The 12,755-nt window shown below is 53.8% G+C and overlaps 1 protein-coding gene across 1 annotated transcript in view; it reads left to right on the forward strand.

Moving 5' to 3' along the window:
- TNFRSF18 (TNF receptor superfamily member 18) overlaps positions 1-12,755 on the forward strand; it is a 41,872-nt gene that overhangs the window by 10,214 nt on the left and 18,903 nt on the right. Inside the window, exon 2 of the mRNA XM_075906350.2 lies at positions 4,432-4,557. The gene's annotated coding sequence lies outside the window, so the exon portion shown is untranslated. The remainder of the gene's footprint in view (positions 1-4,431; positions 4,558-12,755) is intronic.

A 12,755-nucleotide genomic window follows, 5' to 3' on the forward strand; every position in this document is an offset into this window, starting at 1 on the left:
ATCCGGGAGGACCATCGAGGGGCAGTCAGGATCCAGGGGGCCCTGTGGGAGAGCTTCCACCCTGAGGAGTGCTAATAGTCTCCCCGGTCTGCCCCACCGGGGGCTCGTGCCCCATTCCTCCCTCTCCTCCTTCCACTTCCCTAACCCCCCTTACTGATGTCAAATAAAAGACTCGTATTTTCAAAAAAACAACTCTGTTTATTGAACACAACTGGGGAGCAGGAATGAACCTGTGGGGAGACGGAGGAAAGGAGGTGGGAGAGGGCAGGAGAGAGGGTGGGAGAGGGGAGGGGGAAAACTGGGAGGAGGGAGCTGGAAGGGGGAAGCAAGGGGACGGAGGGGGAGCGGAAGCTCAGGGATCAGGGTTGTGGGTCTCGCTGGGCCAACCGCCTCCCAGCACGACGAGGGAGGGGGGCCTCAGTGTCCCCGGGAGGATGGGGTGGAGGGTGCGGAGGTTGAGGTGGGGGGTGTGGACATTGAGGAGGAGGGTGTGGAGGTTGAGGAGGAAGAGGTGGGAGGGGGTCAGGAGTGGGAGGAGGGACAGTTGTTGGGGGGGCAGCAGGTGCCGGATGGGCACGGGGCGCCATGCTCTGCAGCAGGGCCTGCAGGGTAGCAATCCTGGCTCGCTCCTCAGCCAAGTGTTCCTGGCAGAGCTGCAGGTCTGCCCGCATCCAGACCTCCACTGTGTGGTGCAGGGCTCGCAAGGACCCCAGATGCTGGTCCCAGTACTCCTGCTCCGTGGTGGTGGTGCAGGAGCATGTCCTGGGTGGGGTGGTGGACCCTGCACGAGCAGCTGGTGCAGCTGTAGAGAAAGGAGAGAAGTGGTCAGTTCTCCCTGGGGACACAGTGGATGATGCCCAGCACCCCCCTGCGACGTGAGGGCAACCGTGCCCTGCACCGTCAGAGCCGTTGTGTTTGTACAGAGGCCGTTGTCAGGATGTCTGGCTCTCCCCGGGACTGGGAGCTGCCCCAAGACCACACCCATGTCCCTGTGCCGTGTATAGTGTGGCTGGGGCCGGGGATAGGTGTTCCCTGCCTCTGTGTAGAGGGGGCGTGTGAAGGGAGAGCGTCCTGCTGGGTCCTGCCCCGGGGTCGGGAGCGTGTCAGGTCTCTTCACACATGCATGTGCCTATTGTGCCATGGCCCCTGGATGTCACGCAGCTGGAGCCACCTGCCCAAGGGTGGCATGGCACGTGCTTGCATGTGCACAGGTGCCTGTATGATCCATGGGAGGCATGGCCCACACGCACGGTCCCTGGTCTTTCTCCCCACCTCCCCCTCCCCCGGGCAGGGGACACTTACCCGGTATGGTCTCCCTGGCTGACCCTGCTGACTCCGGTGCTGGAACACTTGGCGGTGGCCCCTCTGGTGTGCCCAGGTCAGGGCCCTCCGGTCCCGGCTCGCTGCCTCCCGGGCTGGCGCGGACCGCCCCGCCCCCCAGGAGTCGATCAAGGGCGGGGAAGTAGGGGCAGGTGTCAGCCCCTGCTGCGGCACCACACCTGGTGGATCTGGCGTACGCCTGACGCAGCTGCTTCACTTTCCGGCGCACCTGTTCTTGCATGCGCCTGTGTCCCTTGCGGGCCACGGCAGCCGCTATGCGGCCATAGATGGCCGCGTTCCTCCTCCTAGTGCGGAGATCATGGAGATTGGGGGCCTGCCCCCAAACCTCAATGAGGTCCATGACCTCTGCATCAGTCCAGTTGGCCGCGCGCATTGTTCTGAAGGAAGGAAGACTGGATTTTGTTTTTAAGATCTTCAGCATGTAGTGTCTAATTCCCCATCAAATGAAGACCTATTTAACCCCTGAACTGCTGCTGAATATCCTCAGCGTGCTACACCAGACAGCCTGGCCTGGATAGCAGTGAACACACGGTGCTGTCTCGAAATGGCACTGGGGGTTAATGGGATTTGAGGGTGGTTGGCAGCACCTTGCTGGTCCAGGGTGGCTCTGGCAGCTGTCCCAGGCTGGGGCAAACAAGGCAAGAGGCCAAAGTCAGCGGCTGCTGGGTGAAATGTCATTCGTTCTGAGATCAATACAAGCACTTTGAAAAAAGCCCCATTGATCTCACACCCAGATACAGGCCCTGAAAAGGTCACAGCTGATCATTGCAATTTTGGCCCCAGATGTGCTGCTGCTGCTCTCCGTGCTTTTCTTGGACGTGTTCCACCCTTGGCAGGGGGATACCAGAGCATAAGTGCGTCACTTGCCGCAAAACCTGCGAGAAAGATGAGAGGAGATGACATCAGGAGGAAACAAAGTGAACCGAGAGAGCAGGTGGCGGGGAAATCATAGAATCATAGGACTGGAAGGGACCTCGAGAGGTCATCGAGTCCAGCCCCCCGCCCTCAAGGCAGGACCAAGCTCCGTCTACACCATCCCTGACAGATGTCTATCTAACCTGTTCTTAAATATCTCCAGAGAGGGAGATTCCACCACCTCCCTTGGCAATTTATTCCAATATTTGACCACCCTGACAGTTAGGAATTTTTTCCTAATGTCCAATCTAAACCTCCCCTGCTGCACTTTAAGCCCATTACTCCTTGTCCTGTCCTCAGAAACCAAGAGGAACAAATTTTCTCCTTCCTCCTTGTGACACCCTTTTAGATATTTGAAAACCGCTATCATGCCCCCCCCTTAATCTTCTTTTTTCCAAACTAAACAAGCCCAGTTCGTGAAGCCTGGCTTCATAGGTCATGTTCTCTAAACCTTTAATCATTCTTGTCGCTCTTCTCTGTACCCTTTCCAATTTCTCCACCTCTTTCTTGAAATGTGGCGCCCAGAACTGGACACAGTACTCCAGCTGAGGCCTAACTAGCGCAGAGTAGAGCGGCAGAATGACTTCACGAGTTTTGCTTACAACACACCTGTTGATACAACCTAGAATCGTATTTGCTTTTTTTGCAACAGCATCACACTGTTGACTCATATTCAACTTGTGGTCCACTATGACCCCTAGATCCCTTTCCGCCATGCTCCTTCCTAGACAGTCAGTGCAGGCTCCCGTGGCACCTGGTCCGCACCAGTTGTGACACTGGAACTGCTGCTCTCCACCTCATTCCTGCCCCATAGGAATGTCCACTGCCCCTCATCCCTTGTGTGCCAATCTCTAGCACAGGCCTGAGCAACCCACTGACTCCCTGTTCCTCTGCACTCCACTCCCCAGCTCAGCCCTTTCTGTGGGCATTACAGGAGCCCCCTCAGAGCCCTCTCCCATACCCATTCACTCTCATTTCCTGGCTCAGATCTACCCTCCAACTCTCTCCTTGCCTTTCTCTCCTGTAGCGTATTGTACTTTGAATGGCTGTCTCCCATCTCCTGTAGTAGTGAGGGGCAACCGAGGCTAGTGAGGGGCCCTCCTTCATTCCAGTGGGCCACAAGATTGTCGTAACCCAACAGCCACGTCCTCTTTCCCCTCTCCTTCTCCTCAGGCACCAGGGCGCACCCACATTCCACTCTTACCCTCAGCTCTCCACAGCAGCAGCCTCCCCGAAACTGCTTGTTATTCTTGCCCAGCTCAGCTCAGCTCCCAGCTTCAGAATTACGCCGCGTCCTTACTGAGTTCTTTCCACTGTGTGTGCGCTCTCTGCTTTCCTGGGATCAGGGTGTACAGTTTGTGTCACCGAAGTGGGGGGAGTCACCGGGCCCTGCACCCCCATCCACAGCCAGACGTGACACTCAGCCGGCAGGTAGAACTGAAGGTTTGTTAGCTGACGGAGACACAGCGTAGAAAAGACTTGTGAGCGCAGAAACCAGAAACAGTAGGTACAAGCCAGCACGCGGAGAGGTGGGGCCCAGAGCCAAGGCCCTGGTCCCCCTCCCTGTACCCTAAGCCAGCTGAGACTCACTCACACACTCAGCAACTGGTCCCAGCCTTGCGGGCAGCCCTACCTCCTACTTTGTCCCATTTCCTAGGCAAAAGGTGTCATCTGGTTGCACCCCTCTTCCAGGCTCAGGTTAAAGAAAGCCTGGGCCACTGTGTATGTGCTGGCCTCGGCAGCCTCCTTCAGTGAGTCACACCTGATATTCCCATCCCCATCTAGGTATTGGTGCAGTGTCCAGGGAAACTGAGGCACACACACGGGGCTATTACAAGACAGCAGAAATCACATGCGATTCAACAAAGCGAGCAGAGCAAAGACCGTCCCCACTTCATCTCAGCTCAGGGCTGCACTTCCTCACAGGGGACTGCTAGTTTCCAGAAGGGCTGATTTGGAGCAAGGAATTTGGAGATGTGCAGGAGCTGCAAAGTCTGGATGGGCTGAAGGGTCCAGTGCACATGTGAGACAGAGATTGGGTCAGTGGTTCTGGTAGCATTTGGAGCCAATATGGCATTGCCCACCGCCGGCATGCAAAAATCCCCAGAGCAGTGCGAAAAATCACGAGATTTCCTTTTTTTTTTAAATAACACATTTTGGGTTCTTTTTATTTAGCATCTGCCTGGAGGGCGAGGACACCCACTCTTTTGTGTGCCTGCATGCTGCGAGTCTCAGGAGAGCACAGGACTCCCAGAGCCAAGCATCACGGGACCTGGGATAAAATGGCAAGTTGGCAACTTTGTGAGTATATCGTGTGTTTGCAACATACTGGGAAATCCATTTCCACCGGGAAAGAGCAGGCACGTGTTTCTCTCTAGGAAGCTGACAGATGGGGAAACTGAGGCACAGAGCGGTGCCTGCCTGGCCTAAGTGTCAGAACCTGGAAAAGGGCCCTTCCTTCCGGACTGCTAGTTCCGTGTCTTAGCCCCAAAACCAACTGCCCTTGTTACCTTACCTGCCCCTCCGGCAGAGTGTAAAGCTGCTTGTGAGGGTGTGCCAGCTTCTCCAGAAGGAGAGTGGCCTTGTGGTGTGGCTTCCCGGGTCTGCTGCTAAGAGAGGCGGCGCACTTTGCAACTCCAATGGACTTCAGCTTGGGGAGGGCTGCCCAGAACCTCTCAGGGCTCCTCTAGGGACTGGTAAGCGGCGTGTCTGCGATGGTAGAGTGGGCCAAGGAATGCAGAGCCACAGAGGCGTGGCTGGTAGGCAGGCTGGCAGCAAGCCCAGTGGGCCCGACAGCCACCGCAGGCTCCAGGCAAGTAGGGTTGCCAGGTAGACCACACTCGATCGTGGGGGGGGGGGGGGAGGAGGGGGAACCAGCCGGGACGGGGGCAGGGCGGGAAGAAAAGCTGGGGGGACTCCGGGGGCCACGGGGCTAGATGGGAGGGGGGGCAGGGGCTGCAGGGCTGGACCGGAGGAGAGGGGGGCTCGGAGGAAGGGGGGCGGGAAGCAGACCTCGCTGGGAGGGGGGGAAGTAGCCACTGGCCACAGCTGGGGTCCTTCGGGCCGTGCCCCCAGCAGGCACTCCCTTTACTTGTGAGCAGAAGTCAGGTGGGGGCGGGGAGGGGCTGGGAGTCACTCCCCCCCACCCGGCTTCTGCACCCAACCAGAGGCTCTGGGAGTGGCTGGGACATTGCATGTGTCCGGTATTTTCTGAATTTTTCTACTGGACAGACGGTGCAGATACCGGACTGTTCAGTAGAAAATCGGACACCTGGCAACCCTAAGGACAAGGTGTGTGTGGGGGGTTGGAGGGGGGAGTTGGTTCTGCACCCCTCGGAAAGGGCAGGACCTCAAGTGGAAGGGGTGAGGCTCGTGACAGATTGCGGACCCACACCCCTGCAAGCTCTCAAAGCCGTGCAGAGAGCCCGGGGCGGGGGGGGGGGGTTGCTCCAACGCTGCTGCAGTAATTCAAAGGGGCCAGGACCTCCAGTCAGCCCTGCTGCTACTGCAACATTGGTGGCAGTCGGAGCCTGAGGCCCCTTGAATTGCTGGTTCCGGGGGGCGGAGGGGGAGGGCTGCTCCCTCCTCCTGCCCCTCCCATTCTCTCAGCTGTCAGGAAAGGTTCTCTCCTCCTTGCTGCTGGCTCCCGCCCACCCACCTACATGTGGCTCCTTCTAGTGAAGCCGGTTGCTGACGTCAGCCTGCAGTGCTGCTGGCAATGTAGCCTATTGCTATAGCATCTGTGGCCTTTTAGCTCACAGCCGGCCACGTACTGTTGCTTGAGGTCTGCTGCTCTCAGTTTCACTTCTCAGGGCTGCCGTGCTGCTGGGAGGGATGAGGGCGGCTGGAAGATTTTTTACTTTCCATGATGAGACTTCGGCTCCCCCTCCCGCTCCGCCTCCCGACCAGAGGTGAGAGATGCCCTCTGCGGGGCCATGGGCAAAGAGGAAGCCCACGGATGCAAGCTGATACCCAGCTCAGGGCTGCAAGGGAAGGGAAAGGCAGGAGCTCTCAAAAAGAGTAAGGCACAGCCTCGGCCAGAGATCGGCCCCTGCTCTCCTCCCCACTGAACACCCATCCAAAGGGCAAAGGTGCCGCTGCACCCGGTGCTGCCAGCGACTAGGGAGGGCTTGCTTGGGAGCACCCTGGCACGTTGTGAGTGCAGGCGTGTGCTTCTTGGTTACCGATGCGGAGTGCAATGATGGGGTATCCCAGCCACAGCAGCTGGAGTAAGGTACTGGCATCGTAAGGACTTCTCCAGGAGCAGCACTGACTGAGCATGGCCATGCCCTGCTCGGATCCTCACTCTGCTCCTGACCAGGATTTCGGAACAACCCAAGAAGAGACTCCCCCCTCCTCAGTCCTCTCCAGATGATCCATCCCGGGTTTATGGTGAGCTCTAGGGAGCAGTGGGCATAGGCAGGGCTTTGTGCCACGTGTGCAGTGACCAGTGAAGCTGATGTTTGCACAGCACCTCGCTGGGGCGTCCCTGGGCCTTTGCTGAAGAAGTCTTGCAGGATGGCCATTGGACTTCCCTGCATGTCGCTGAGATTGTTAAGCTCCTTAGGGCAATGACTGGTTATGTTCTGCGTTTGTACAGCTCCTAGCGCAGTGCTGCGGCTGTTCAGCGCTCTGGTGCGAACAGGAATAATAAATGAGGCAGCTCCCGTAAGACAGTGGCACAGTGGGCTCCCTTTCTGCCATGAGATTGTTTCTCTGAGGGATTCCCCACGCCTGTAACACAGGAAGAACCCATTATGGTGCACATGGGGTGTTTGCTCCCTGTTAACCACAGTTTTTCTGCTCTCTGGGGATGCCAGCATGAGAGGGCTGCCTACCTGGCACCTTTCACTCACACCAACACCTTCTGCGGGCCCTGGCTTCTGCGGGACCTGAGGTTGGTGTCGTCATTGACACCCTGTGAAGCTGTGGGTGTAAAATGCTATTTCCCCCCAAATTCTCCTCTCCCTGGTCTGGGGAAAGCATTTGAAAAGCCACCGTAGTGCACATATGAAAACGACTACACAAAGCACCAGGCTGAGGGTGCCCGAGCCCAGGAGAGAAACTGCCATGGGCAGAGAGCGGCCGAGGGAGAGAAAGGAAGCTCCGGTCTACCCCTGTGGATAACAATCGAAACCACGTGGGCCAGTGGTTAGCATGAACTCACATTTGGCATGACTTCCCCGGGTTGGGGCTGCAAAGCTGTGGTGCTGCAAGAGGCTGCTAAGACTCATTCTCATAGCACAGGAGGGATGGGCAGATGGTTGTGGCCAGAGCTTGGCTTCATCCCTTGCTCTTCCTTTCTGGGACATTCAGAGCAAGTTTCTCTTTTCCTTTGTCTCCCTGGGCCTCAGCGCCTCCTCTGCGAAGTGGGGATATTAGCACTGTGGGGTTGCAAGGCTAACTACAGAAAGAGGGCGAGGAGCGGAGATAATGGGGCTCTTGTGGTATCCTAGGCAGACACGTTGTTCTATTTGAATCTGGGTGCGTCTAGACTGGCATGATTTTGCGCAAAAGCAACAGCCTGTGTATACTGGCCGCGAGTATTTGCACAAGAACACTGACTTTGTAATGTACAAAATCAGTGGTTCTTGCGCAAATACTCTGACGCGCCCGCTCAGGGATAAGCCCTCTTGCGCAAGTATTCTTGCGCAGGAGGGCCAGTGTAGACAGCAACGTTAATTTCTTGCGCAAGAAAGCCCGATGGTTAAAATGGCCATCGGAGCTTTCTTGCGCAAGAGAGTGTCTACACTGGCATGGATGCTTTTGCGCTAAAGCAAATCTTTTGCGCAAAGGCACATGCCAGTATAGACAATCTCTTGCACAAATACTTTTAAACTTTTCTGTTAAAAGTATTTGCGCAAAATCATGCCAGTCTAAACGCAGCCTCTTGTGTTTTCCGTGGCATCTGCATAGAACAGCAAATCATAGGAAAGGAGGGCTGGAAAGCACCTCATGGAGTCACCACGTCCAGTGCCTGCACTGAAGCAGGACCCAATCAGCCTAGACAGATGTTTAGGGACAGATGTTTTAGGACAGATGTTCCTAAAAACATCCAGCGAGGGGGTTCTACAATCTTCCTTGAAAACTGATGCCAGAGCCTAATTACCCCGAGAGTTGCAAAGCTTTTCCTAATGCCTAACCTAAATCCTTATTGCTGCAGATTAATCCCAGTACTTCTTGTCCTACCTTCAGTGGACGCAGGGAATAACAGGTCACCGTCCTGAGCTGCTCCTTCACTGTTCGTTTCTCAAGACTAGACATGCCCCGTTTTTTTCACCTTTCCTCATAGGTCAGGTTTTCTAACCCTTTTAGCATCATTATTGTTCTTCCATGGACTCGCTCCAATTTATCCACATGGGGCACCCAGAATTGGACTCCAGGGGATGCCTCACCAGTGCTAGATAAAGCCGGGCAGTCACCACCCATGCCTTACATAGGACCACTTGTTAACACACCCCAGAATGATACTAGCCTTTTTCACAGCTGCGTCCGATTGTTGGCTCCTATTCACTTTGGCTGTGTCCAGACTCAGGGGTTTTTTCGGGAAAAGTAGCCTTTTCCCGAAAAAACTTCCCCTGCGTCCAGACTCAAGCTGCGTTCTTTCGAAATTATTTCGAAAGAACACGGCTTTTCTTTCGATGGCGGTAAACCTCGTTTCACGAGGAAGAACGCCTTCTTTCGAAAGTTCCTCTTTCGAAAGAAGGCGTTCTTCAATGTAAATAGGGCTTCCTCGAAAGAGAGCATCCAGACTCGCTGGGTGCTCTCTTTCGAAAAAGCGGCTTGCTCTTTCGAAAGATCCGCCTGCAGTCTAGACATAGCCTTTGGGACTTAATCTTCAGCAGGGGAGCCACCAGCCTGTGTTGGCCCCTGGGCAAGGTGTGGGAGCTGTCTCTGTGCTCCTGGAAGGGACGGGGCCTTGGGTGGAAAGAGCAGGGCGTGTCCCCAGCCCTCAGAGCCGCACAGAGGGGGCGGCGTGGTGTGCCAGTATCAACTGAAAGAACCTTGGGTTCCAGCTACCGCTGAGGCTGCAGTCACCAGGAATCCCAGGCCCCTTTGAATTGCCTGGGCCCGGGGCAACTGTCCCTTTTACCCCTGCCCCATGCAGGCCTGATATTCAGATCCTTTTCAGCAGTAGTACAGTCGAGCCAGTGACTCCCCATTTTTTAGTAATGCATTTGCTCTTATCTTCCTAAGCATGGGTGGCTGGTAATGTAGGCAAGGGAAGGTACAGCCTTCCCAAAACTGCCTACATGCCCAGCCACTGAGGAAGGCTGGGGCAACCACCGGGGAAGGCTGCAGCCCAACTTCCCCAGACACAAGGGTGGGCTGGGGCCGCGGCGTAACCACACTGCTCTGTGGGCACTACGGAGGGCTAGGCCAAGGCCGCCGCAGAGCAGCCCTGGCCCTCCAGGTGGCCAGCAAGGATTATGGTGAGGGCAGGAAGGGATTGGCTCCAGGGGCGGGGCCTCGGGCAAAAGGGGCGGGGTGAAGCTGTGGCTTGCCTTCCCTAACTGGGCTTTCACCCACCGCCCATGTTCCTAAGCAACATACTTTCCCCACAGGACTCCTCGTCGCTTTCCCCATGTCTTTATTCAATTTCTCCTTCTTGATTTCAGCCCCAATTTTCTAATTTGTCAATTTTAATTTTAATGCTGTCCTACAAACTACTTGCCAGCCTTCCAATTTGACAGTGAACCACTTCTCTTGGAGTATGTGAAACAAAATACAGGACTATGTAGCATTTTGTTTCAGCTACACCAGACTAACACGGCTACATTTCTATCACTATTCTTGGAGTATGGTCTTTCAACCAGTGCTGCACCCATTTCATAATAATTTTATCTAGACTACAACTCCCTAGTTTGCTTATGAGAATGCTATGTAGGATTGTGTCAAAAGCTTTACCAAAATCAAGATAAATCTTATCTATTGCTTCCCATCTATCCACTAGGCCAGTAACTCCACCTAAGATGGAAATTAGGTTGGTTTGACATGCTTTGTTCTTGACAAATCCATGCTGGCTGTTCCTTAAAACTATTATCTTCTGCTGTTTACAAATTGATGTTTAATACTTTATTCCAGTATCTTTCAAGATACCACAATTAGGACGACTGGTCTATAATCTCCTGGGTCCTCTTTGTTCCCTCTTTAAAGATAAGTACTATGTTTGTCCTGCACTTCTCACCCCTTCTTCATGATTTCTTGAAAATAATTGCTAATGGTTCAGAGACTGCTTTAGCTGAAGCAAAATGCAGGACAATGTAGCACTTTAAAGACTAACAAGATGGTTTATTAGATGATGAGCTTTCGTGGGCCAGACCCACTTCCTCAGATCAAATAGCTGGTTCCTTAAATGCCTTAGGACAAATGTCATCAGGCCCTGCTGACGAAAGTAATCCAAATCCTCTTTAATTTGTTCTTTCCCTGTTTTGTCTTGTGTCCCTCCCCCCTTTGTTCATATTAATTGTGTTAATTAACTGGGCACTATTAACCTTTTCAGTAAAGACTGAAGCAAAATAGTCATTAAACACAGCAGTCTGCTTGATGTCATCAGCAATTAGTTCTCCTTTCCAGAGAAGTGGAGTTCATATAACTTATTTTTTCTTTCTCTCTTGACCCTAAAGAACCTCTTCTTATTGTCTTTTATGTCCCTTACGAAGCATAACTCATTTTGTGATGGAGCCATTCTGCTTTTGTTCGTACGTGCATGTGCTATTCTTTTGCATTCCTCCGTTGCAATTTGTCCATATTTCCACTTTTTGTAGGATTCCTTTTTACTATTCAGGTCCTTAGAGAGTTCCCGTTGGAGCCATACTGGCCTCTTATTATTATTCCTGTATTCTCTTTGTATTGGGTTACCTTGTAGTTAAGCCTGTAATATTGTCTCCTTGTGAAAGTGCCAGTTCTCCTGAACTCCTTTTTCCCTTTCATAATCACTTTCCCCCAAATTGCCTGCCACCATCAAATTCACAACCCATTCCTCCCTTCTGCTCAGAATCCACTGTAGATTGGCTGTCCCCCTCATTACTTCTTCCATGTTTGATGCAAATTGTGTATCTTATTTTGATGCTTTTTCAAAATTGCTTATTTTGTCATAACCCGCTATTCCGAAACGTCCCTTACTCCTCGTAGAATGAGAGTTACAGGGACATCAGAATAGCGAGCCCGAAATAACGGGTTTGCCATGAAGACATGGGATAGTTATTTCAGGATACTCTGGTATCCTGAAATAGCATTGTAATGTAGACAGTCTAACAAAGCAATTAACCCTGTTTGGTGTAAATGAGGGAGCTGTGTATTAAGAGATAAGTGTGAAAGCCACCAGAGCAGATGTTCTAGGGAAGTACCAGGGACTGACTAGAGGCACCAAAGATTACTGCATATCAAAAGAGGGCAGATTGGCAACCCCAGACACTGAGGGAAAGAGCAAGTTTGTCCCCTATTGGGACAAGATATTCTTGATTAAAACCAGCTTAGCATGGCAGAACAAAGAAGATAAGGAACAAGAAAAACAACTGGAGATAACAGATATCTGTCAGAAAACCAGAAAGGAGATGCAAAACGTACTGATCCCAATTAAAGATAACTGCTATAAAAAAGAGCTGCTTTGCCATAATTTTGGGGGACATTCTGCCAAGACTGGCGCTTTGGTCAAGACTGATAGACCCCTCCCTCCCACTCCTCTCCCCATGATCAGTCTGGTTGGCCACGGACCATGGACTGATAAATATAACATCAATTGGTGGGATTCTGTGTCTGTCTGCCTATGTAAGCAGATGCTAACTGCTTTGCCATTGTATTCTCAGTAAACGTGGCATAGTGCCTTTCCCCCCTATAAAGATCCCTGTGCTTCTTATAAGCACAACATCTGAAACAAAAAGTGGTCTCATGCTCTCTGGAGCACTCCACATAGCTTATAGTGGAGCACTTTTTAAGTGGGAGGCATCTCACAGATATTGCACTGATCAGCGGTTGTGTTGAAAGTTAAATGGGAGGTATTGAGTTCATTGGTTTCATTGGGTTCACTGGGGCCACACTCAGGACTGGCCCGAGCCATTTTGGTGCCCCAGGCACACGGCGCATGCGCGAGCCTCCCCCTGGGGCATGAGCCCCCCTCCCCCCCAGGGCACCTGGGCCCGTCCCGGGGTGCACAGTGCATGCACTGCCCAGCCATGGCTGCTAGCGTGCAGCCTGAGGCCCGCCCCTGGGGCGCATTGTGCATACGCTGCCCAGCCCGGCCCGGCCACCACTGCTGGCGCGCAGCCCGGGGTGGGCTGCACCTGGCTGTGCAGGGTCCCGTGGCCGTGAGGGAAAGGGTGCTGCTGGCTGGCGCCCAGGGGATGGGGGGGGCCTGCACTGCAGGATCTGGGCACACGGCGCCTGATGGCAGCTATAAGGGATGTCACGCGCACCTTACAGCTGCCATCAGGTGCCCCCCATCAGTTGGCGCCCCGGGCAACTGCCCGGCTCACCCACCCCTTAGTCTGGCCCTGGCC

The sequence above is a fragment of the Pelodiscus sinensis genome, chromosome 24 (genome assembly GCF_052426305.1).
Source record: "Pelodiscus sinensis isolate ZL-2025 chromosome 24, ASM5242630v1, whole genome shotgun sequence".
NCBI classification, from domain to species: Eukaryota; Metazoa; Chordata; order Testudines; family Trionychidae; genus Pelodiscus; species Pelodiscus sinensis.